This window comes from Sus scrofa, chromosome 13 (assembly GCF_000003025.6).
Source record: "Sus scrofa isolate TJ Tabasco breed Duroc chromosome 13, Sscrofa11.1, whole genome shotgun sequence".
Classification (NCBI taxonomy): Eukaryota; Metazoa; Chordata; class Mammalia; order Artiodactyla; family Suidae; genus Sus; species Sus scrofa.
In genome coordinates, this window is record NC_010455.5 from 132,733,762 (window position 1) to 132,748,115 (window position 14,354).

At 47.1% G+C, this 14,354-nt stretch overlaps 1 long non-coding RNA gene across 2 annotated transcripts in view; it reads left to right on the plus strand.

The window, feature by feature from the left end:
* Positions 1 to 11,882, plus strand: part of LOC106505771 — a 76,007-nt gene extending 64,125 nt beyond the window's left edge. For both annotated transcript variants that reach the window (XR_002337847.1, XR_002337850.1), the window contains exons 4-5: positions 3,934 to 4,072; positions 11,091 to 11,882. This is a non-coding gene — a long non-coding RNA (uncharacterized LOC106505771). The remainder of the gene's footprint in view (positions 1 to 3,933; positions 4,073 to 11,090) is intronic.

The following is a 14,354-nucleotide window of genomic DNA, read 5'->3' on the forward strand; positions in this document are numbered from 1 at the left end:
CAGCAAGGTGTTTCTGCTTATGTTCTTTTGATCTTCCTAAGAACCCAGTAAGCAGGGGCTTACTGTCATCACTTTAGTGTCACAGAACTGGAGGCTGAGAGGGAAACTGTTCTTGCCCTAGATCCCATGGAGGTGGAGCCAAGGACTCAAAACTCAGGTCTTTGCCGGTCTAAGTCCAGGGAATGTGCTCTGAGCCATGCTGCCTCCCTCGCTCTAGGATGGGTCTTGGCGCTCTCTCCATTTGTGAAGCGAGTTGTCACCAAACCGTTCAGATCCCATCTCCATCCCCTTCCCCAGGCCAGTCCAGACATGGTTCGTGGTCCTGATGCACAGACCCGACTAATAGGTTTTGGGGCATCCATGACACGGTGATTTGTGGTCAAGGATGTTAGACTGTTGTTACTTTTCTAAGGGGAGCTCTTAAATTTTATTCTAAAAGGGAGTACTTGGAATAACCTCCCTTCATCAGCTTAACCTGCCTTCCCTGGTTCGAAGGAGCCTGGAATTCTTGCCCAGAGAGCCCCGGGGGACCCTCTGCTCCTTCATGAGGGCAAGCTGCTTCTCTCTCTCTCTTTTTTTTTGCCTTTTTCTAGGGCCGCTCCCACAGCACATGGAGGTTCCCAGGCTAGGGGTCTAATCAGAGCTGTAGCCACCGGCCTACGCCACAGCCACAGCAACTCGGGATCTGAGCAGCATCTGTGACCTACACCACAGCTCACGGCAACGCCGGATCGTTAACCCACTGAGCAAGGGCAGGGATCGAACCCGCAACCTCATGGTTCCTGGTCGGATTCCTTAACCACTGCGCCACGGGAACTCCTTCTCTCCTTATTATGCTAGCCTGGACTTCTTAGCGGGAGCAGCCCAGCTCCTCCGGGCGCACCTCAGGACACTGTGTAAGAACGATTCTGTTATTTCATCTTTTGTCAGCCGGGTGACTGATGGTATGGAGAACTGTGGGCTAAGCCGAGTTCACACAAATCCTCAGTCGCTGTTCTCCTACTGAGGCGCTCGTTAGGTTATGAATCACCCCCGGGCTACAGTGTCTGAATAATTCAGCCTTTAAAATATTGATTTTTATTCCTCACAGCCAGGAGGCAGCTTTCCACAGGCGCATGGCTCACTCGGGCCATCATGTGCCTCAGATGCTGGTAACTTGCAAAGATTTAATGACTGAAGGAGCCAGGCAGGCAAAGATGCAGCTTCCAGGGAAGCCTGCTGCTTAATGTTGGACCCGGGCTGGGGGGTGGGAGTGGGGGTGGAGGGAAGGTCAGGCCTGGGCATCATCTCAGATAAGCAAAAACCACGTCACTCAGGCAATGCTCATCTGGACTCCTGCCTCTTCTCTTTCATGAAGCTCCCTTTGTGTCCCTCTGCTACCCACAAAGGACATCGGAAAATCATGCTCCTCTCTCTGTATTGCCGTTTTTCTCTAATGACTTTCCTCATATGCTGCTGTATTTGCTTTGAGACAGGAGACTGCTCTAAACTGGTAATAACTCTGAGACACCCAGAGGATTCTTTAAGATGTTTGGGAAATCGTCACAAAAGATGACTGAGACGCTCACATTACCCTTTCTTCTCCCTGCCGCACTGCCTTCCTGGGTGATGGGCACACTCCCCTGGTTTCACCCTGGCCTGTGTCCCCTGGAGGCTCCCAGGTCTGTATCAGGGCCACTTCCCTTCTTTGACCTGACCCAACATGTCCATCTTCCTTGGAGGTTGGTCTAGATGGCCCCCAGCCCCTCAGACTCGCCTTGAACTCATCATCTTCGCTCCTGAGCCTGCTCCTCGGCCCCTTCTCCCCCTGGGGTGAGGCTCTCTCCCCACCGGCCTAGTCACCCAAGTCTGAAGCCTAAGAGCCAATGCAGACATCCGGTCACTGGGTTCTGGCAGCTGCTTTTTGATGTCTGTTCTCTCCCTCTACTTTCCAAGTATATTCCAAAGAGTCTTCCAACCCATCTTGCTTAGAGCATTCTGGTTCCTCCAATCCATTTTCCTCGTGGTCATAAGAGCCGTCTTCCAGAATGCAAATCACCATAGGATTTTAGAATTCTTTCAAAGTCTCCCTCATGCCCTCAAGATAAACTCCAAACTCCTTAGCAGGGCCTAGTCTCTATTGCTCCCTCCCACTCTCCAGACACAGAAGTCCCAACTCCTTGTGTTCTCACACCTCTGGGCTTCTGTCTGTGTCGTCCCTCCGTCTAGGGTGGCCTTCCTCCATCTCCTGACCTGGACAGTTCCTCAGCCCTCAGCTCAGGCCTCTCTGCTTTCAGGAAGCCTTCATGACTCCCCAGCCCCTTACAGCAGCCTTTGCACACTGTCAGAGCGCTCATCACCAGCTTGCCTGGGAGCTGCTCCAAGATAGGAACTGTGTCTTGTTTGTCTTGTCCTAGAGTCTGGCAGTGTCTCGGACTCAGAAGAGGTGCTCATTAAATGTCTGCTGTCACAGACTTTGGGGAAGCCTAGGATGACACTGTCACTTCCCCCAAGGTTTCTGTCACTTCTACTTTAGTTTTTGTAAATGGCTAAAACTTTTATTTTTAATTCCTAAAACTTAAAGCATCATTAGTTTGGGCCAATAGAAGCAGTTCCCTTAATTTCTTTTCCTCTGGGATTATTACTATATCAATTTATTTAGCCATCCATCCATCAGTCACTTCACTGAACAAATATGAAATACCTCCTCTCTGCCAGCCCCGTATGTTAAACATTAGGAATGTGAAGCTAAGTGACACACAGTATAGTCTCTGTCCTCAAAGAACGAACAGTCCAAGGGTGAAGATAGATGCACAGATACGTGACAAAATGATGTCACAGTGAACGAGGGAGGTGGGGGCAAGGAACGCTGGGTTAGAACCTCTCCTTCAAGGTTCTTCGAACCCACATTCTCTCCCTGGCTCTGGATTATAATTGCCTGTAGTTCTGCTTCCCCTCCCACTGGACCAAGAGTTCCTTGGGGGCAGAGACTACGTTATTCATCTCTGCATTCATTCAGCAAATGTTTATTAAATGTCTACTGCATTTTAGGCCCGTTAATGTGCTGTGGAGACAGCACATAATAATACAGACTAAGCCCTCATAGAGTTTACAATGTGCCTAATGCAGTGCTTGGTAGATATAAAATCTCTGGAAGAATATTGATGAAATGAATAGAGGGGGCACTCGGGGGGATAGGAGCTTTGCCATCAAACTTCTGGAGGGTGGCCCTGGGAAGAGAAATGCACTTGTTCAAAGATATCTCAAAGGGCAGGGCTAGGACTGATGCAGGTACTTTGCATGGGAGCCGGTTTGGGGAAATTAGGAAATATTTTCTGTTAGTAAAAGCTGTTCCATGGTAAGATACAGTGATGATAAATAAATGATAACACAGAGTTTGTAGAAGCAATTCCTACAGTGGGTTCAAGGAAGTTATATCAAATGACCTTGAGGTCCTTTCCAAATCTGAAATTTGATCATTTCAAAATACTGAGTTTTTTTGTTTGTTTGTTTGTTTGTAACCTGACCTTGGTCCTCGGGTGTTTGCCGGATAGGGTTAGGAACTTCCGGGACAGCACTGAAGCCACTGTGTGGAAGGGGACCGAAGATCAACTGATAAGCCTCCTTATTCTTCTGGCTCTCTCAGGATCTCCAGTTTTTATGGGACTGATGGGTCATGCAGGATGGATGTCACAAGGGGAGCTCACGCCTCACCCATTCCCCATGAGCAGAGAGGGCTTGCCAGAACAGTGGGCCAAAGGGAGCCCATTTCCCAGAGGAATGTCACCTCACCATGCCGGGGGCCCTCTCCCAGGTGGGCAAGTTCTAAGACACTACTGAGTTGGTTTGTTTCCCCTGTCTTTCATACCAGTCCTGATCAAAGGCGGGGGTGGGTGGGTGGCCTTTGTGCCTATTGCTTGTCAGTTAAAGGGGGGACTTTGATTGGAATCACAGGTGGGAGAGTTCAAGGACGGAAAATGAAAAGGCATCCTGTGAGCCAGGTCCTTCTGCTGGAGAGAGGCGTGAACCTTTATCCAGGTGCCAGTCTTCTCATCCCACCATAGATGCGAGGTGGATGTCATTTCATTCTCAGGTAAGAGGGAGGAGTGACATATAGAAAGGCGCTGCCATTTTCCAGTGACTCAGCCTGTGACTTTTTAAGCGAGATCTCAGAGAAGATGGAGAATATGAACTTGCTTCCCCAGGACTCAAGAGGTTGGTGCTACTGCCGCTTGTTTTAGAAATCAGGTGTAGAGAGTTGAATTAACCTGACTCCTTGGTTCATGGATAGTAGCGTCATTGGTTCCTACACAATCTCTCACATTTACTTACTTACTTATTCCTTTTACTCCCCATTCTGCAATCCCATTCCCCTCTCTCACCCAGTGATTCTTATGTGTTTAGTGTGTATCCTTTTGTTTGCATGTTTTCATACAAACAGTATTTACTTGCAGTATTTGTTTAATATTGGTTGAAGATTGGTTGTTTTACGGTGTTGTGTTAATTTCTGCTATACAGCAGAGTGATACAGACATGCATATATATATATATATATATATTCTTTTTCAGATTATTTTCCTTTATAGGTTATTTCAAGATATTGAATATAGTTCCCCGCGTTTGCAGTATTTTTAATTTGTGTAAATGCTCTATCTCACTCATCATGTTTCTTACCCTTTTTCCTCCACTTCCTCCTCCCCGTTCTTTTCATCATTCTTAGGATCCACCCATGGTGCTGTGTGTATGTCTGATTATTTGCTTCAATTCTGCTACATAGTACTCCAGGGTGTGCATCCACTATATTTTATTTCTCAATCTCAGTGACGGACACCTAGGTAGCCCCCAACTCCCACAGTAAATAACTGTGCAGAGAACATGTGCAGACACATCTCCTTACCGAATTGTATGATAGTGTCTTGGGATCTATATTCCTAGTGGAGAATTGGCTAGTATACTGCACTGAATTTGACTTGTGATGCCAGAGTGTTCCTGAGAATGTTTGCTGAGGGGCATTTCTGAAGTTCTTTTTTTCTCACCAGCAGTCCATAAGAATTGTCATGTCCCATATCCCTGCCAATACCTGGCACTTCTGTATTTCGCTAATATCAAAGGTATGCAATGAGGAGTTCCCATTGTGCCTCAGTGGTAACCAACCTAGTCAGCATCCATGAGGATGCGGGTTCTATCCCTGGCCCTGCTCAGTGGGTTAAGGATCCAGTATTGCTGTGAGGTGCCGTGTAGGTCACAGATGTGGCTCGGATCTGACCTTGCTGGACCATGGCTGTGGTGTAGGCTGGCATCTGTAGCTCTGATTCGACCCCTAGCCTGGAAACTTCCTTATGCCACAGGTGCGGCCCTTAAAAAAAGACATACAATGATCTCTCTTCATTGTTTTAATCTGTAGTTTTCCTATCACTAATGCTTTTGAGTCTTCCTTCATATCGGCTGTGGTGGATACCTGGTGCACTCTTCAGATTCCTGCTCTAAGACCGAGGCCCCCATGAACCCAGCTGCCAGGAGTACTGGCTGCTGATGGCTCACAGATGAGCCCGCCCCAGCAGTTACCCTCAGCTGGAGGAAGCCGCTTCAGCCAGCTTCTCCTTGGGGTCCAGCATCCACCCAATGGCTTGTGATAGCAGGGAAATGAAGCCGGGTCCTCTTGCTAAACTCAGGACCTCTCTGAAGGGACACCCAGTTTCCACATTCCCCCATGGGTCAGCCTAAGCTGCTACTGTATCAGATTCTGGCTGCACCTACTGCTGCTTCCTCACTCCCTCACCACTCCCAAAGAAACCTGCTCAAAACTCGCCATCTCAGAACCTGCTTCCCAGGAAAACTGACCTCCACCAACTAGTTAGCTCTTTGGAGTTTCTCTTCCATATAATGTCTGTTTAAATCTTTTCTCCATTTTCTCTTGGAGTCCTAAGTTTTCAAGATCCTTGTGTATTCTTCATATCAATTCCCCATTGGGTTTAGATGGTACAGATATCTTCTATTTTTTTCATCATCTGTTAACTTTGTTCATGAGCTCATTTTGTTGATTAGAAATCCTTGGGGTTCCTGCTGTGGTGCCATGGGTTAAGGACCCTACAGCAGCATTCAGGTCACTGAGGAGTTGTGGGTTTGATCCCCAGCCTGGCGCAGTGGGTTAAAGATTTGGTGTTGCAGCAGCTGTGGTATAGGTTGCAGCTGTGGCTCAGATTTGATCTCTAGTCCAGGAACTTCCATATGCCTTGGATACAGGAAAAAAAAAATCCTTAATTTTAAAGTAATCAAATTCATAAAAGTTTGTGCTTTTGAAATTTCATCTTAAAAGGGCTTTCCTGAATCACAAAGGTATTTTTCTGGATTTAATTCTACTGAATTTATTTCTACTGATTCTCTTTAACCTTTTACACTTAGGTCTTTAAGCCACCCAGAGACTTTTTTTGTATGTGGTATTAAGTAGGGACTCAGTTTTATTTTTCTCCATTATAGTAAGCCAGTTTCCCAAAGCCATTTACTAAACAATCTGTCTTTTGCCACCAATTTGTGGTAGCAGCTTTGTCCTATATTAAGTTCTGATATATATGTGAGTCTGTGTCTGAGCACTCTATTCTGTTCTGTTGACCTATTTGTACATTTTTTTTTTCTTTTTATGGCTGCACCTGCGGCCTATGGAAGTTCCCTGGGCTAGGTATCAAATGGGATCCCTCCACCACAGCCACAGCAACAGGCTCCGAGCCCCATCGGTGACCTACATCACCGCTTGTGGCAACACCGATTCCTTGACTCACTGAGCGAGGCCAGGGATCTAACCTGCATCTTCATGGATACTAGTTGGGTTCTTAACCTGCTCAGCCACCATGGGAACTCCTATACATTTTTTAAATTGCTGTTTTTATCACGATGGATTTATAATGTGTCTTAATATCAGAGAGGGTAAGAGCCCTCTTCACTCTCCTTTTAAAAGTTGGCTTAGCTGTGGTTCTCTGTGTCTAACCAGAGTGTTAATATGTACCTCCATAATTTTTAGAGTGAGTTTGGTTCAAGTGTTTTGGACTTGATATGTTGGGTTTGTTTGGCTTAGAAGCCCTAGTTCTTCCGGCAGCAATGGGTCTGCTAGCCAGCATGCCTGAACAATGGTTTGCGTCATCAGCGATGCACACACAGAAGCACAGGGAAGAGACCTTAGGAAGAAGTCAAGCCAAGAGATGATATCTGGTCTGCACTGGATACTAGAAAGCCCTGACAGTTCTCAGCAAAGTGGAATCCAATCTGATCAAAGAGAAGCATTCAAAGGCTCAGAGATCTTAATGAGCCTGGGAACCTAATCAGAGGCAGTAATGAATGATATTAACAATACTGTCCGCCAAAGAGAAAACCCTCTCTGGATCCTGGGTTGCTTGGCCTGTGCTCCTAAGCATTGCAAGGGCCTGTCAAAAGGTTAGCTCATTGCTATCTTGTCTCTCTGCTGCTCCTGCAGCAATTCAAACCCACTGTTCCCTAAACCTCCGCTTTGTGGCATGTAGCATTTTTATTTTGTGATAATTAGGAGACTGAGCAGGCCGTGGTTAGTCATCCGTGGTGTGAAGATGACGGGCGCTCCAGCTCTGGAGGTGCTTACTGGTTCAGACACGTCAGGCCTGAGGGGGAATGAGATGACTCACCACTGAAACCTTGAAAACCAAGTTCAAGGAGAGGGCCAAGGCTTTCCAATGTCAAATCTGCTCTTGGAGGGAGCTGAGGCTCCACCCAGGCATGGGTTATGCTGTGAACTTCCGTTTTCTCCTCGCCAAGGCCTGTAAGGCCTTGAGAATCACCTCTGTTTGGTCCCATCTGCACATCTGTCCTTGCATGGACCCAGTTCTGCTGATCTCTCCTGGATGCCTGCGTCTCCCTCTCTTGTCCCTCCTGCCATTTTCATCCTCTGCTGCTGTATGAGGTTCATGCCCCTTCTTGTTTTCCCAGCTCATACTTCTAAGTTCAGAGTCATTGAGAACAGACATTTTCTTTATTTATTTTTAAATGAATTTTTAAAATGAACGCATAGTTGATTTGCAATGTTCTGTCAGTCTCTGCTGTACAGCAAAGTGACCCAGTCATTCATACACACACACACACACACACACACACACACACACACATTCTTTTTCTTGGATGATCTTCTTCTTTTTTTTTTTTTAATAATTTTTTTTATTTTCCCACTGTACAGCAAGGGGGTCAGGTTATCCTTACATGTATACATTACAATTACATTTTTTCCCCCACCCTTTCTTCTGTTGCAACATGAGTATCTAGACATAGTTCTCAATGCTATTCAGCAGGATCTCCTTGTAAATCTATTCTAAGTTGTGTCTGATAAGCCCAAGCTCCCGATCCCTCCCACTCCCTCCCCCTCCCATCAGGCAGCCACAAGTCTCTTCTCCAAGTCCATGATTTTCTTTTCTAAGGAGATGTTCATTTGTGCTGGATATTAGATTCCAGTTATAAGTGATATCATATGGTATTTGTCTTTGTCTTTCTGGCTCATTTCACTCAGTATGAGATTCTCTAGTTCCACCCATGTTGCTGCAAATGGCATTATGTCATTCTTTTTTATGGCTGAGTAGTATTCCATTGTATATATATACCACAGCTTCCGAATCCAATCATCTGTCGATGGACATTTAGGTTGTTTCCATGTCCTGGCTATTGTGAATAGTGCTGCAATGAACATGCGGGTACACGTGTCTCTTTTAAGTAGAGTTTTGTCCGGATAGATGCCCAAGAGTGGGATTGCGGGGTCATATGGAAGTTCTATGTATAGATTTCTAAGGTTTCTTGGATGATCTTCTATTGCAAGTGATTGGATATAGTTTTCTGTGCTATATTGCAGGACCTCATTGCTTATCCTTGGTAAAGGTAATCGTTTGCATCTACTAACCCCCAATTCCCAGTCCATCCCACTCCCTCCCCTCTTCCCTCTTGGCAGCCATAAGTTGAGAACAGATGTTTTCAATTGATTGGTATGGATTGTGTTTCTTCCCCCAAGTGGCTCCACAAAATTGCAGTTGCTGGCTTCGCATGTTTACCCCAAAAGTGGCCAGCAAGTCTGGTTGTTGGCCCTGTGGCTCTCTCTGCCTAAGCTGAGTATGCGTCCCTGTCCTGGGCCCATGCTGGATCCCTCACTGTGCTAGGAGGTGACCTATAGCATCTCCCTTTGGAGAAGGGTCATATCCTGATTGGGGTCCAAGGAAGCCCAGAACATGCCCTTTGACCTGTGAGGCTTTGCTGAACCCCAGAAGTCTGGAGTCCAGCAGCCTTATTGCTTTGCCCATATGTGCCTAGGTGACAGGGTCACATAGAGCCACTCAGGGGAGAAGACCTTAATCTTGCCTCTTGGTTCTCCCCTTGTTCTTCTGCTCTGGGTATGTGCTGGGAGTTCAAGAAACCCCATTAACTCACCTGTTTCCTTTATTTTTTTCTATTTTTTTATTTTATTTTTTTGTCCTTTTTGCTATTTCTTGGGCCGCTCCTGCGGCATATGGAGGTTCCCAGGCTAGGGGTCGAATCGGAGCTGCAGCCGCCAGTCTACGCCAGAGCCACAGCAACGCAGGATCCGAGCGCGTCTGCAACCTACACCACAGCTCATGGCAACGCCGGATCGTTAACCCACTGAGCAAGGGCAGGGACCGAACCCACGACCTCATAGTTCCTAGTCGGATTCGTTAACCACTGCGCCACGACGGGAACTCCCTCACCTGTTTCCTTTAGATCTTCTTTCAATGTACTGGCCAGTATTTGGAGACTCTACTGGCTGCTTCAGAGACTAGCCATTGTGTCTTAAGCAAAGGCAGCTTGGCTGAAGGTCTTCTAGTGAACTTTGGGGTCCTCACTATGAGGGCTATAGGAGGGTTTTATCCAGTGTTAGCCTGTCTGGAGTGGCAGAAGGTGGGAAAGGGACCAGGGAAGGCTCCTTTTTTTCAGAATCAGTGAGAAAAGGAAGCTGGCTGTGTCATGTTTTAAGATTCTCAGGGTGGTTGTTCAGAAAGCATCTATTCAGAAGCCTTGAGGCCTGGCCCATAGGTAGGTAAATATTCACATTGGTAGGGACCAAGACGTTGATTATCCCAGTGGAAAATTAGATCATCCATTCTGCACCTCCACCCTCATCCCCCACCCACTGCAGACTTTCAGGAGGAAAGAAGTACTGCCCAGCCCACGGTCAGGCCACTAGACAGGATGCTAGGCTGACCGAGAGGTGCTCACACTGTCTTCCCTGGTGCCAGTCAGTTGCTGACTAGATCTAGGAGGATGACAATGACCTTGTTTAGGGCTCTGGAGGGTCCTGGAAAGTCCCCAACCTCTTAAGGCCTCAGGTCTTGTCCTCATGTCTAATTAAGACCAAAGAATCCATAGTCCAGCTCTCAAGGGCTGAGGGTTCACCAAAGACTTAGGCAGAAATGCTTCTTACAAAAACTGGTTTTCCTGTATTTGGTTTCTCCCAGGGATATTAAATATAACTTTTCTTTGTAGGCTTCAGAGCAGACCATGTGGTTGACAGACTTCTTGGGATGGGCTCAAACCTGGCCTACCAGTCCCCAAGGGGACCTCTGAGAGTTAGGCTGTACAATACCACTCTGAAAACAGTCACATGTGGGTGAGGAAGGGTGGGCAAAAGCAGAGATGGGCCCAAGTAGCTGGCTCTCTCTCTGGTCCACAGTTTCTGCTCCCTGAGCCACCCCCTTTCTCCCTGGGGCTTCTGAGAAGCTCTGGCCAGTTATCACCATTGTGGCCAAACCAAACACAACCAGGAAGAGCTGCTTCTCAGGAATGACTCTTGGGAGCCACATCACTGTGCCTTCTGGTGAGCCTTGGGGGCCCAGGGTGAGGAGAATCTAGTGCAGAAAGGTGCTTCTTCTCATCATGGTTCAGGGGCTCTGATCTTTGCTAGTGAAAGTAGGAAAAAGAGACCACCAGATAAGAAATCAAAGAAAATGCATAGAGGGAAATGCAGACAGTAAACCATCCACAGAAAGATGCACAGCCTGGCTAAAAAGGGGAAGAAGCACAAAGCTGGAAACAGTTCTCAGGCTCTACCACACATTTGTGAAAGTGGAACGCAACCTAACTCTGAATTTTCAATCCAGGCCAGCCCACCACATACCCAGGGACAAGCGGCTGTGAAAAATAAACCTCATCACTTCATCCTACTTGGAGCGTTGGTCATAGCTTCTGCCCAAGTCTGCTTCTTGGCCTCATCTCACAGATCCTCTCCCTGGATTCAGAGCCCATATTCCTGACTGTTTAGCTGACCCAGTTTGACATGGCAAATGTGAATATAGATGACAAAACTCAATGATAGTATGGTTTAATGCTAGGAGAAATGGCACATTTAAATGAAGCTGAAGGCCCTGAAGACTGATTGCATCTTTCCAGAGAGTAATCTGGCAGTAGCAAGAGCTGAGTCCTAGCCATGATCCAGTCATTCTGTTTAGGAAAGCGTATGCCAAATTAATAAACCCGAAGGAATAAAAGAGCTATTGGCACAAAAATAACCCTGTTGGTATTAATACTAATGAATTAGAAATGATACAGAGATTCAGCCTGAGGCAAGCTGGATAGCAAATGATGATGCACCCACACAATGGACACACACAAACATGAGGACTCCATTGACACACAAAAAAAGAATGTTAAATAATATTAGAGAGAAAAAACACCCTGAGAAGTGTATCCTTACAGTGATTGCACAATATGAAACCCTGACAAGCATCAGAAAGGAATTAATAGAGGCAGAGCTATGTAATATGCAGTGGAGCTTTCCTGTGGAAAATTGTGTACATTCATAAGAAAAGTGTTTCCTCGATAGAAAGGTGGGAGGACAAGGCATTCCCCTTCTGGTAGATGTTCCTATGCTGGCTTGGAAAAGGGCCTTGCTTCTTTTTCTTTCTTTCTTTCTTTCTTTTTTCTTTTCTCTCTCTCTCTCTTTTTTTTTTTTTTTTGCTTTTTAGGGCCGCAAGTGTGGCATGTGGAAATTCCAAGGCTAGGGGTCGAATCAGAGCGACAGCTGCTGAATTGCAGCTACAGCTGCTGGCCTACATCTCAGCCACAGCAATGCAAGATCCAGACCGTGTCTGCGACCTATACCACAGCTCACAGCAACGCTGGATCCTTAACCCACTGAGCAAGGCCAGGGATTGAACCTGCAACCTCATAGATACTAGTCAGATTCATTTCCACTGTGGCACAACAGGAACTCCTTGTTTCTTTTTCTTTAAGTTTTTGTTTCTGTCCTATGGATGTTCCCAGCTCAAGGAAAGGACAGAAGGAGGCTTCCTAAGATCTCTCATCCTGGAGGCACTGCCCTCCACCCAGTGCTTCTGCCACCCAACAGTTCAGTCTGCAGAAAATCCTCAGCGTCTTTTCACTTCTCCTCATTTTTCAAAAATCAACCAAAGCCCATATCTGTCGATAGTGTCAAATGGTTGAGACAGCACCAATCTAGAGGCCAGAGGGCCATCTTGCTGGATAGCCTTGGTCAGGTCTTTTCCAGACTTGGGCAGGTCTGGGCCTCAGTTTCCTCATCTGTAAAATGGCAGCTGAACTGGATGATTTCTCTTTTTCTTTTGGTCTTTTTTTTTTTAGGGCTGCACCCACAGTATATGGAGGTTCCCAGGCTAGGGATCCAATTGGAGCTACACCTGCCGGCCTACACCACAGCCACAGCAACACCAGATCTGAGCCGCATCTGCGACCTACACCACAGCTCAAGGCAACGCCAGATCCTTAACCCACTGAGTGAGGCCAGGGATCAAACCCTCAACCTCATGGTTCCTGGTCAGATTTGTTTCTGCTGCACCATGATGGGAACTCCAGGACTGGGTGATTTCTAAAGTCCTTCAATCCTGGCATTTCTATGGCTTGATCTTTATTGACCCAGGACTAGGGAGAATCTTGAAATGGCCCACTCTAAGGCTGAGAATCAACCCTGCCATTCAAGTCCAGCTGCCCACATGCCCTGAAGGCCAGAGTGGCACCATCACCCAATCCCTCTCTCTGTAGGTACAGGGGCTCGCCAGGGGTTGATGAGAAGAAAAGAAAGCAGCTCACATGCTTTGGGCCTTCCAGACAATCAATTACAGTTTGATTAATTGAGAGTATTAAGAATTAGAAAGTTCTAGCAAGAAGCAACTTTCCTTTAGAGGAATGGGCTAGTCCTGCTTGACCTTGAGTTCCCAGAATGAGGCCCTCTGAACAGCTCTGAAAGAGCTTCTTGGATGGCAACAACCAGACTCCTGTGTCAAAACAACCCCTTGCCCTGTGGCTGCCCAGGAAACCAAGCAAGTGGACCAGGAGTAAAGTCACAGATGCTTCAGCCACATGGAGAAAGAGCATTTGACGCAAGTCAGAATTCTTTCAGATGCACTGTGATCAAGAAGAAAAAGATGGGTGAGAGAAAAATGGAAACTGCGTAAGAAAGAGTAGCTGGCTGTGGCATGCAGCAGGGGCCCTTCTGGCCACTCCAGTCTCTAAATCTAATGAGCACCTCTTTCTTTGTGCGACGAGAGTGGATGATGTGGGAGGACAGAGGGTGGGAAGAGGGGGGAAACTTTTGTCTGCTTTTGACAGAGAGAATGAATGACCCCTTGGCTGCTTCAGTGGCCATACTGCAATAAAAAGAGTAGGTGACCTCTTCTCACTAAGAATAGGGGCACTGGGGGGACAGGAGTGTCCCGTCTGCAGTGGCGCTCTTAGCAGAACAACGTGCAGAGCATGCTTTATGGAGAGCTGTATGAATTAGTTTGCACTGAGTAACAAATCATCCCCCATCCTAGTGCCTTAAAACAACCACCGCTTATTGAGATGACAGCTCGGCAGCCTGGCTGGCACGTCTACTGGTCTGGGCCAGCTTGGCTGAGCTCCGCTGAGCTCTCGTGCCTCGGCCATCAGAGCAAATCGGCTGGCAGTTGAAAGACTGAGGACGGCCTCACTCACTGGTCTGGTGGCCAGCAGGCTGTTAGCAAGAGTTACGAGGCAACTGGGCCACATGCCTCTCATCATCCTGTGGGCTAACATGGGTTTGTTTATGGGGCAGCAGACTTCCAAGAGCTGTGTGAGAGGAAGCGGTAAAGCCCCTTGAGGCCTAGGCTGGCACTGTGCGTTGTCGCTTCCAGTGCGTTCTGTTGATCAAAGCAAGACACAAGGCCAGCTAGAATGGCCAACTGTCCGAGTTTGCCCAGCACTGAGGGGTTTCCCAGGACACAGGACTTTTGGTACAAAAACTAGGAAAGTTCTGAAGAAACTGAGATGATTGGTCACTCTAATAGCCAACCCAGGTACAAAGAATGGGGAACTTGAACTTTCTCCAAAGAGTGGCCAATAAACCCACGAAAAGATGTGTAACATAATCA